A 10168-nucleotide genomic window follows, 5' to 3' on the forward strand; every position below is an offset into this window, starting at 1 on the left:
TGTTTTAAGCTACTAAGTGTTGAGGTGGTCTATTACACACTACCATAAATAACTGATATTCTGAATATGTAATTGTACTCAAAAGTAAAAGGGAAAATTATCAGTGAGGCCTCCTTGAAAGACAGATGGGATTTATTACACAGAGAAAAGATCACTTGGAATATGTGTGGGAATCCTCAGGAGAAGATTAAGTCAAAGGTGGGAAAAACAATATGGTTCATACTTGGGGGAAAGGCAAGATCAAGAAGAGGCATGGAACAACTGACTATAGGATTGGTTGGAGGTATTGGCATGACAGAAGAAAGCTAGTTGACCTTGGCATATCTTCCCTAATTTCCCCCAACATCCAGGACCAGTTAGTAGCAAAAAGAATGTCTCCTGATAATAGCCATATTTAGACCAGAGGGATTGAACAATACCACACATGGCTAGGTTTGTATGGAAAGAACAAAAAGCGTCCTAGACCAGAAAAGATGCAACCTGGGTACCTGCCCAGCAGGAAACCTCATCAGTCCCCAACTGTCACTGAAAGCTGTGGTGCACAGCCCTTGTAACTATTCGGCCTTGTCTCTCAGTAGATCTCTGTAAGGAGAGGACATGTTCTGCCAGTCAGAGAAACTCGAGTTATTCTGAGGTCTTTTCAGGCATTGTCTCATTTAATCCTCACAAAAATGTATGAAAACGGTGCTATTTATAATTACTTCCTATTAAAGATGAGGAAATTGAGCATGGAGAGGGATAATTAATAGGATTATAGAGTAAAATGTATAATTTCAGCACAATTAGGAACATCACAGTCATTAAGATGGGTATTACATATATGAAACAGGAAAAGATGATTTTGAAACAAAAATGCCACTTTGAGGTGTGAGAAAAAATTATGAAAATAAAAATACAATATATTTCCTGGCACAGATGAGGAGCAAGTGGGTTTTGTTTTATTTTTGGTGGGGAGGGTTGAAATATGAAGAATATATTCAGAATTTCTAATGTCACTAGAAAAATTAGGCAATAGGGAATAGGCACTATCTCATGAAACAGTAGTTAAAATTCTACAAACTGAAGAAAAATACTCATGTTAAAATATTCTATCAAGTTCTGAACAAGATAAATTTTATAGACCAAATATTAACCTCTCAAAGTAAAATTTCAGAACATGGAATAATAGTTTGAAAATTAAAAAGATCCAAGTATTATGCATATTCTTGGAGTCTTCAACACCTATCTATCAGTAATTGACAAATCCAGCAAGAAAAAAATCAGTAAGGACATGGTTGAACTGAACAGTGCCATCCATCAACTGGATCTAATTCATATCTGTAGAATAATGCATCCAATAACAGCAGAATACACATTTTTTAAGCTCGTGGAACATTTACCACACTCCAGGTCATGAAAAACACCTTAAGAAACTAAAAAGAATAGAAATCATACGTAAGTAATGCTCTCAGACCACAATGGAATTAAACTAGAAATAAATAACAGAAAGATACCTATAGAAAATTCCCAAGTACAAGATTAAACAGCACACTTCCAAATAACACATGGGGCAAAGAAGAAGTCTCAAAAAAATTAAAAACCATTTTGAAATAAATACAAATGAAAACACAACTTATCAAACCTTGCAGGATGTAATGAAAGGGTACTTAGAAGGAAATGTAGCCTTAAGTGCATACACTAGAAAAGAAGAAAGATCTAAAATCGATAATCTAAGTTTCCACTTTAGGAAATTAGAAAATGAAAATCAAATTAAATCCATAGCAAAAGAAAAGGAATAATAAAAATTAGAATCAATGAAATTAAAAACAAGAAATCAGGGCACGTGGGTAGCTCAGTCAGTCAAGGATCCAACTCTTGATTTCGGGTCAGGTCATGATCTCAAGGTTCATGGGAATGAGCCCTGTGTTGGGCTCTGCACTGACAGCCCAGAGCCTTCTTGGGATTCTCTCTCTCCATCTCTCTGCCCCTCCTCCCCTCTCAAAATAAATAAATAGACATAAAAAAAAAAAAAGCGAGAAACCAGTAAAGACCAATGAAACCAAAATCTGGTTCTTTGAAAATATTTTTTCTAGCAAGATTAAGGGAAAAAGAGTGAAAATACAAATTACTAATATCATAAATGAAAAAAGGATCATCATGGCTGATCTTATGGGACAAATAAATACTATGAACAGACCTAAATCTTTTAAAGAAATTGAATCAATAATTAATAATCTTTTAAAACAGTATCAAACTATATGGATTCACTGGTGAATTATAGCAAACACTTAAGGAAGAAATTCTACTGAAATTCTGCAATATCTTCCAGAAAGTAAAAGCAAAGAACAAAAATAATAAACAGAAAGGAAAGAGGAGGATGGTAAATCTAAGCCTAACCATACCAATAATTATGTTAAATGTAAATGGTCTAATTAGCCCTTTTAAAGGGCATAAATTGTCAGATTGTATTAAAAAGCATGAATATTTTAAATCCGAAGACATAGCTAGATTAAAAGCAAAAAGACATACGGTCCATTTGGTGTTAATTTCTGTATATGGTGTGAGGTAGAGTATGGGATGACGATGATGATGATGATGATGATGATGATGATGATGGTGATGATGATTACATGTGGATATCCAGCATCATTTATTGAAAATACTATCCTCCAGTTAAATGCCTTTGAACATTTGTAAAAAAAATTTAACTAACTACAAAGTTATTTCTGGACTCTGTTCTGTTCTATTGGCCTATATATCTATACTTGGGCCAATGCCACACTGTCTTCATTACTGTAGATTTATAGTGGGTTTTGGAGTTGGGTAGCCTAAGTCCTCCAACTCTGTTCTCCCTTCCAAAATTGTTTGGGTATTCTGGGTCCTTTGAATTCCCATGCAAATTTTTGAATCAGTTTGTTAGCTTCTTCAAAAGAGTCTTCTGGGATTTCAGTAAGAATTGTATTGACTATGTAGGTTAATTTGGGAAGAACTGCCACATAGGCACTATTGAGCCTTCTAATACATGAACATAGAATGTCTTTCCATTTATTTAAGTCTTCCTTAAATTTTCTCAGCAATGTTTTGTTGTTTTCAATATACAAATCATGTGTTTATTTTGTGAAAGTAATTCCTATGTATTTTATTCTTTTTGATGCTATAATGAATGAAACATAGTCTTAATTTAATTTTTAGATTGTTAATTGCTTATATAGAGAAACACAACTGAATTTTGTATCTTATATATTGCTGTCTCTCTGTATTTACTTATTAGTTCGAAAGTATTTTTTGTAGACTATCTTCAAGGCTATGTCATCTGCAAACAGAGATAGTTTAAAAAAAAGATAGAAGTGATATAAGGCAAACACTATAGAGTGGCTATATTAATATCAGACAATGACTTTAAGACAAGAAATATTACAGTGGATAAAGATGTATATTTTATAATGATAAAGAGATAAAATTATCAAGACTGCATAATAATTATAAATGCCTATACCTCATATCAGAACTGCTAAATACATGGAATAAAAACTAATAGAACTCAAAATAGAAATAGACAAATCTCTAATTATAGCTGGAAATTTCAACAATCCTCCCCCAGGATTGGGAGATAAAACTTGATAAAAGAAGTAGACAGAAAATCAGTAATGGTATATAAAATGTAAAAAAAAAATGTTATCAACCAACTCAACCTAATCAATATTTACATAATCTCTGTCCAATAACAGGTTCAGACACATGCTTTTAGTGCACAAGGAACATTCACTAAACTAGATCATATTCTGAACGTCAAAAAAAAACCTTGATAAATGTAAAATAATGGATATTATGTAATGTATACTCTTTGACCACAAAGGAATAAAAGTAGAAATTGATAACAGAATAGTATTTGGAAAATCATCAATACTTAGATATTAGTCACATACTTCTAAATAATGGATGAGGTTTTTTAAAAGGCACAAGAAAAAAAATATCTTTAGGTAAAAATGAAAGCATATCAAAGTTGGTGGAATGAATGAAAGCAGTCCTTGGAGGAAAATTCATAATATTAAGTGCTTATATCAGAAAAGTCTCAAATCAATTATTTAAACTTCCACCTCATAAAAATAGGAAAATAAGTGAATTAAACCCAAGTATACAAAATAAAGATAAGAAAAGAAATTAATGAAATAAAAAACAGACAAACAATAATGATATATCAATGAAACCAAAGGCTGGTTGTTTGAAAAGATTAGTAATTGATAAACCTTTAAACAGATTAATCAGGAAAAGGGTGACATCACTAGAGGTCATACAGATATTCAAAGGATAATAAAGAAATATTAACTTGGCAAATTAGATGTGATGGACAAATTTCTTGAAAAAATACTAATTACCAAAACTGGTATGAGAAAAAATGGAAAGTGTGAATGGTCCTCCATTTGTTTAAATAATTGGATTTTGTTAATTATAAGCCTTCCTAGAAAGAAAAGTCCAAGCCCAGATAGCTTCACTGGCAAATTGTAGCAAATATTTGGAAGAAGTATTATCAATTATACATGAACTATTTCAGAAAATAGAAGAGCAAAGAACATTTCCCAAGTCATTTTATGAAGCCACCATTACCCTGACAGCAAAAACTAAAAATATTATAAAAAGACTATACATCAATATCCTTATGAACATAAACACAAAACTCCTTAACAAAAATGGAAGTAGTCAAATGACTTAGATTCTGACAATAGGATGCTACCCTCCAGGACTTTGATTTTTACTGAAGTGATAATAATGCAAGGATAATTAGAATGTTCTCTGTTGCCAAGTTTCCCATGGTCCTTACCAATGTTTAATTTGGTGTTCTAGCTTTCAATCAATTCTATGAATACCCAAAGTTCTTTCAAAAAATGCATTTCTGCTAAATTTAGCAACCAAGAATCTGAACAATAAATTCATCCCTGCTAAAGTTCTTGCAACCAAGAACCTGAACTTGTATAGAAATTGGTACCAACAAGGAATTTGCACAGACTCTCAAGGAAATGGAAGAAATTTAGGTTTGGGAATCTGATCTCATTGGGATGAAGTCTGTGAAAATCCCATTAGAATATAGGGATAGTAATCTGGAATAACAGCCAATTAAATTGTCACCTACAATCATCAGAAATGAAGAGCTCAGGGAACATAAGGCATGGAGGCCACTGTTCAAGTATTTTCAGGGCTCCATCTCTCATCCTTGATTTCCTCTGCTTTGGCTTCATTATTAGGATTTATTCATATATATTTACAGATAGCTATAATCAGCTTGAATCCTACAAGGATTTAGAACTCATATCTAAAAGAAAGATTTCCCTTCCCTTCCCTCCCCTTTCCTTCTTTTCCCTTTCCCTACCCCCATTGCTAGCATTTATGCAAATCCCTATGAAAAAGACTCTGGTCATGCTTGGTACCTATGGCCACTTGGGAATCATCGATATCCATAGATAACTAGATATTCTGATTAGCCAGCCTGTATCATGTGCCCCCTCCTGTGGCAGAGAAGACACAGCCTTCAGAGACCAGGATGGAGAGAAAAGGCTAAGATGAAGAAGAAACAGGAGATGATCCATTGAACAAAGTCCCCTTTGAGAAAGTTGAAGAGAATGCACTGAGTAGCAAAGAGGGGAGAATGACTTTAGATGGGAGGAAGGATGAGTGCTCTTTCATAATATATAAGTACTAATCTACCTCAAATATTTAACTGATAAAGTTAATAATATCTATAACATAACTGAGAGTACAAGGGCATTGTGTCCTTGAAAATAAATCATTTTTAAGCATCTGACACCTTAACTATTTGCACATTTGCTGACCAACAGTTAATGTGACAGTTATTAATATTGCTAGTGAAAGTTCTGTCATCATTAAACATGAGCCCATATGATGTCGTTTAGCACACCTGCTTAATTATTTTGAGTTATCCTTTGTGCCAGAATATAGAATTTATAGATTGACCATAGAAGCCATATACATGGTGGTTAAGAATGCAGATTTGGAAATAGGCAGACCTGAATTTGAATCCTGCCTATAGCAACTTGCCACCTATATGGCCCTAGGAAAGTTATTTAATGTTTAATTCATGTAAAAATGATCCACAGAGAGCCTAGAATACACTAAGTTCTCGATGAGAAATATTATCTATTGATATTGTCATGGTTCTAGAACTTTAAAGCCAGTTAATTTAATACATCATCCTCAACTTCCCATCATTTCAGTTCTTCTCTGATTCTCCTTGGAATTAGTGAGGTTTGATTATACATCATATAATGTGTGTGTGTGTGTGTGTGTGTGTGTGTGTGTGTGTGTATAATGTATAAGTATTGGGAAAAGGGTCACATAAGTAACCAACAACCCTGCCTTGTTTAAGTCAGAATTCTCTAGATTTTCCTCACCCAGAAATCCTTCCAAGACAGCCCTTTTGAGAACCTTTTGAGAACTACACCATAGAACTCTCTCAGGATTCCTCACTAAACTGAAAGAATTCAACCATATTTCTGATGTCCAGTCAAAAACTTGGTAGTTCCCACTTTTAAGAACATGTTTTCTAAACATCTCTGGTAAATGGAGATTTTGACTTTATGCCCGGGACACCCTGAGAGCTGCTCCTACAGAAAAAAACTAATAGGATAATAAATCCCAAGTCCTTTTTTCCCCCACTCTGAACAAGAGTTGTTTTAGTTAAACTTGCATTCACTTTTCTCTGAACACTGCCCCCGCCCTCATCAGACCATTGTGTTTAATACAAGACTTTTGACTCAGCCATCATTACTCACACTTTACTGATTTTACTTTAAACACTGTTGGCTAAAACGACAATTTATCACGACTGTTTTGCCTAGCAGCGGGAGGATAATTTATTTTCCCGTTGAAGGGTTTGATATTTATTAGCACCACAGTGAGCTGGTCAGTGGAGATCCACACTCCAGGGGACAAGCTGAGTCCAGCTTCACGGCCTGCTCCACCCTCCTCTGCTCAAACCAACCAACATTTCTCCTGAGGCTGGCACCTGCGGGTACAAGAGATGGTAACTGGGGAGCTCAGTCTCTTGGGAAGAGGAAGCTTGGGGTATACCCCCTCTCTGCGGTAGCTGGGCTCACAGCTGTGAAGGAGACTAGCCAGCGCTCAGGGAGAGAGGCAAGCCCTCAGGGCCTGCTCGGGAAAACCAGCGAGCTTTAAGCAGAGAGGAAGATTAGTCACAGAATTGCCTGCACCTATAAGAAGAACCTACTGGAGAACGGCCACCCCTGGCCCCAGCAGCCAAAGAGCATCCGGTTGGCAAGAGTTTACTCAGGTAAGGTGGAGCCTGTTTGAAAAGCGGAGAGCCTCAGGCCTCTAACACCAATGGGAAACAATTCTTACACAGCACAGGCAGCATCTCTGTAGACAATCACTGTGCCTGGCAAGAGCAGACTTTTAGTATTAGTTAACTGTAGCAGCAAATGAATAACTGAAAGAGAAGGAAAAGAACTTGGGTTTATTATACGCCTACTGTGTGCCTGGCACTATGTTTGATTTTACATACATCATGTTATTTAATCCTTGTAATAACTCCAAGGATGATGATGATGGTGATGATGATGATGATGATGATGATGATGATGATGATAATGCCCAAGGATGAGTCTTCATCCAATGGCCTCGGGGAACTTATGGAAATTACTTACTTTATTTTCACATAGCTGGTAAGTGGGAGAGCCAGGGAACTAACTCAGATCATTTGACCAAAAGGCCATGTCCTTCTGATGCTGTGTACCACTTCCCTACTGGAGGAAAGGCACTGGACTTCAGTGTGGTGCCTGTAGTTTCCACTGCAGGGTCACTTCTTGCCTTATGTCATTCTCTGTAACAAAAGAAATATGTTTTCTGAGAGATGTAGCTAAGTGATCCATTAATTAGCACTTAGGCCCCATTAGCAGGAAATCATTGGATGCTTTTTTTTTATTTTCTAAAAGAGGGAACAGAACATACACAGCATAGTTAACTCTGATGCTTCCAGTTAAGCACACTGCTGGGGGTTAGAGTATGAACAGGGTCTTATTGACTTGGGGGAGGCAAACTGTGGGGGTGTCCTGCCAATACACAGTAGGGAGCATGTGAACACAAACCTGGAGGAGGAGGAAAAGAAGAAAAATGTCAGTGCACTGAAAAAGGACATCAAGCCATGCCCTTTCATGCCCCATCACAGCCGATGCACGAACTTCAAGAGCAAGCAGAGCCATAGTTTCAGAAGCTTCCCAACAACTGTGGTGGGCCCACTATGTGCTAGATACTGTACTGGAGCTCAGGTTACAAAACTACATTGGATCCAGTCCCCATCCCTGAAGACTGTGTAATCTCTTTCCTCTGAGAAGTTGAGGAAATTCCTAGGATGTCAGGAAAAGGAAAAAAATCATGGAAGAAACTTGGGGAAGAAAAGATGTGGAACACTTTAGGACAGGGGGTTGGGGACATTGAAGATAAAGTGCCACTCCCCCTAGTCCCCTGTGGAGACACCTATGACAGTGGCACCTGCCAAGGTAAAGGTCATGCCTACCCACCCTAGAGTAGCCTTGTCTTTAGCAGGGAGGCCTTGAGGGTTAGCCAGTCCTCAGAACATTCTGGCTGGTATAGCCTTCCTCATTTCCTAAGAGCCTCTTTGGAGAGGACAACAGATGGGTCAAGAAAAGGGGTTCTGCCCCTCTTCTTCCCAGCATGTGAAGAATCTGACACTGGCACTAATACCTGGATAGAAACACCTCCTCCTATTTTGTCAACTCCCTTTCTCCTTTGCCTGTCTCGATGAGTGGCTCCTTCCCATTTGCTCCTCATCCACCCAAAGCACATCCCAGGCTGGGTTATGGAACATCACCATAAAGAAATGAGGCGGGGAAACGTGCCTCCACTTCAGATGAAACTCCTCAAAAAACAAATTCACTGAGGGATAAACTCAGCTGTGAGAACTTCAGAGGAGGCTTATTTAGGACTTACAGTGGTCAGAGACTGACAGCAGTCTGAAGGCCAAGGAGCAGACAGTGTCCAAGTTCCACCATGATTGCGTCAGCGTGGAAAGAAGTTGCGGCGCGGCCTCACCCAACTTTACCAGCAGCTCATCAGGGCCCCGGCTCCCAGGCCTCCCCCTCCAGCCAACCACTGAAGGTCCAAGCTCGTTGTTTTGTTGAGTCCACCATGAAACAAAATTCTTTCCAGAGCTTGATTAACCTTATTAGAGCTCATAAAACTCAAAGTATTTCAGCCTGTCCAAATGTCTCCATTTTCTTCTAGATATTTGTGGTTGAGGCCATTTTCTGCTGTCAGTTTTCAATTAGTAAAGAGACATGGCAAAAAGGAGGGCAAATTAGAATTCAAAGCATCACTTCTTAATACCCTGTGAAAAGAGTATCACCAAAGAGTGCCAGGCACCAGAAAGGGAGGGAGGTATAGAGAACACCTCCATTCTGTCCGCATTCCATCATCAAGTCAACTGCTGGCTTAAAGGATGCATGTCATGTGATTTACATGACATAATCTGAGCCATTTTGTTCTTGTCACACACTGAAAATCATGCTAATGCATGGACATATTTATTAAGGTCATTTCTACTTCATGACCTGTGTGTGGTCATGGGCTGTATATTACCCATTAATGATGGAAGGTTGACCCTGGCTGTGGTTTGGGTTCATCAAACAGTTCGGTAGGGTGCAGCAGAATCCAAGACATTTTTGCCAAGGCATTCCCCCTCAACCCCCCTGTTGCCTTAATTGTAAAATCCATGTGTGTTTTAACAAAAAAAATCTGATCCATCTGTTTCTGATTCATTTACGCTTAACTCGTCAACTCTCCTTTTGTCAGGGCTGTCATATCCCACAGGTTCTGCACTAGAGTGCCATGTTGAACCCTTCTCTCCTGAATATCAAGAAGTCTTGTTTAGCCAAGAGATGACACTCTCCACTCCCTGGGATTGAAGGAGTGCAGTTGGGGGAGTGAGAAGAAAGACGTTTCAAATTCCAAACCCCCTGATGCTTCAGTCCACTGGGGGCTTGGCAAAACGTCTCCTCTCATTCACAGTGCTGGCTTGATTGAGTTGTTATTGTTATGGTGTGTGAGTGAGCTTGCATGTGTTTGTGAGAGTGTGTGTGCGTTGACTGGCTGTGATTAAACATGTTTTGTGGCATTAATTCAGACTATGGGTGGGCTTCAC

This window comes from Prionailurus bengalensis, chromosome F2, assembly GCF_016509475.1.
Source record: "Prionailurus bengalensis isolate Pbe53 chromosome F2, Fcat_Pben_1.1_paternal_pri, whole genome shotgun sequence".
Taxonomy (NCBI): Eukaryota; Metazoa; Chordata; class Mammalia; order Carnivora; family Felidae; genus Prionailurus; species Prionailurus bengalensis.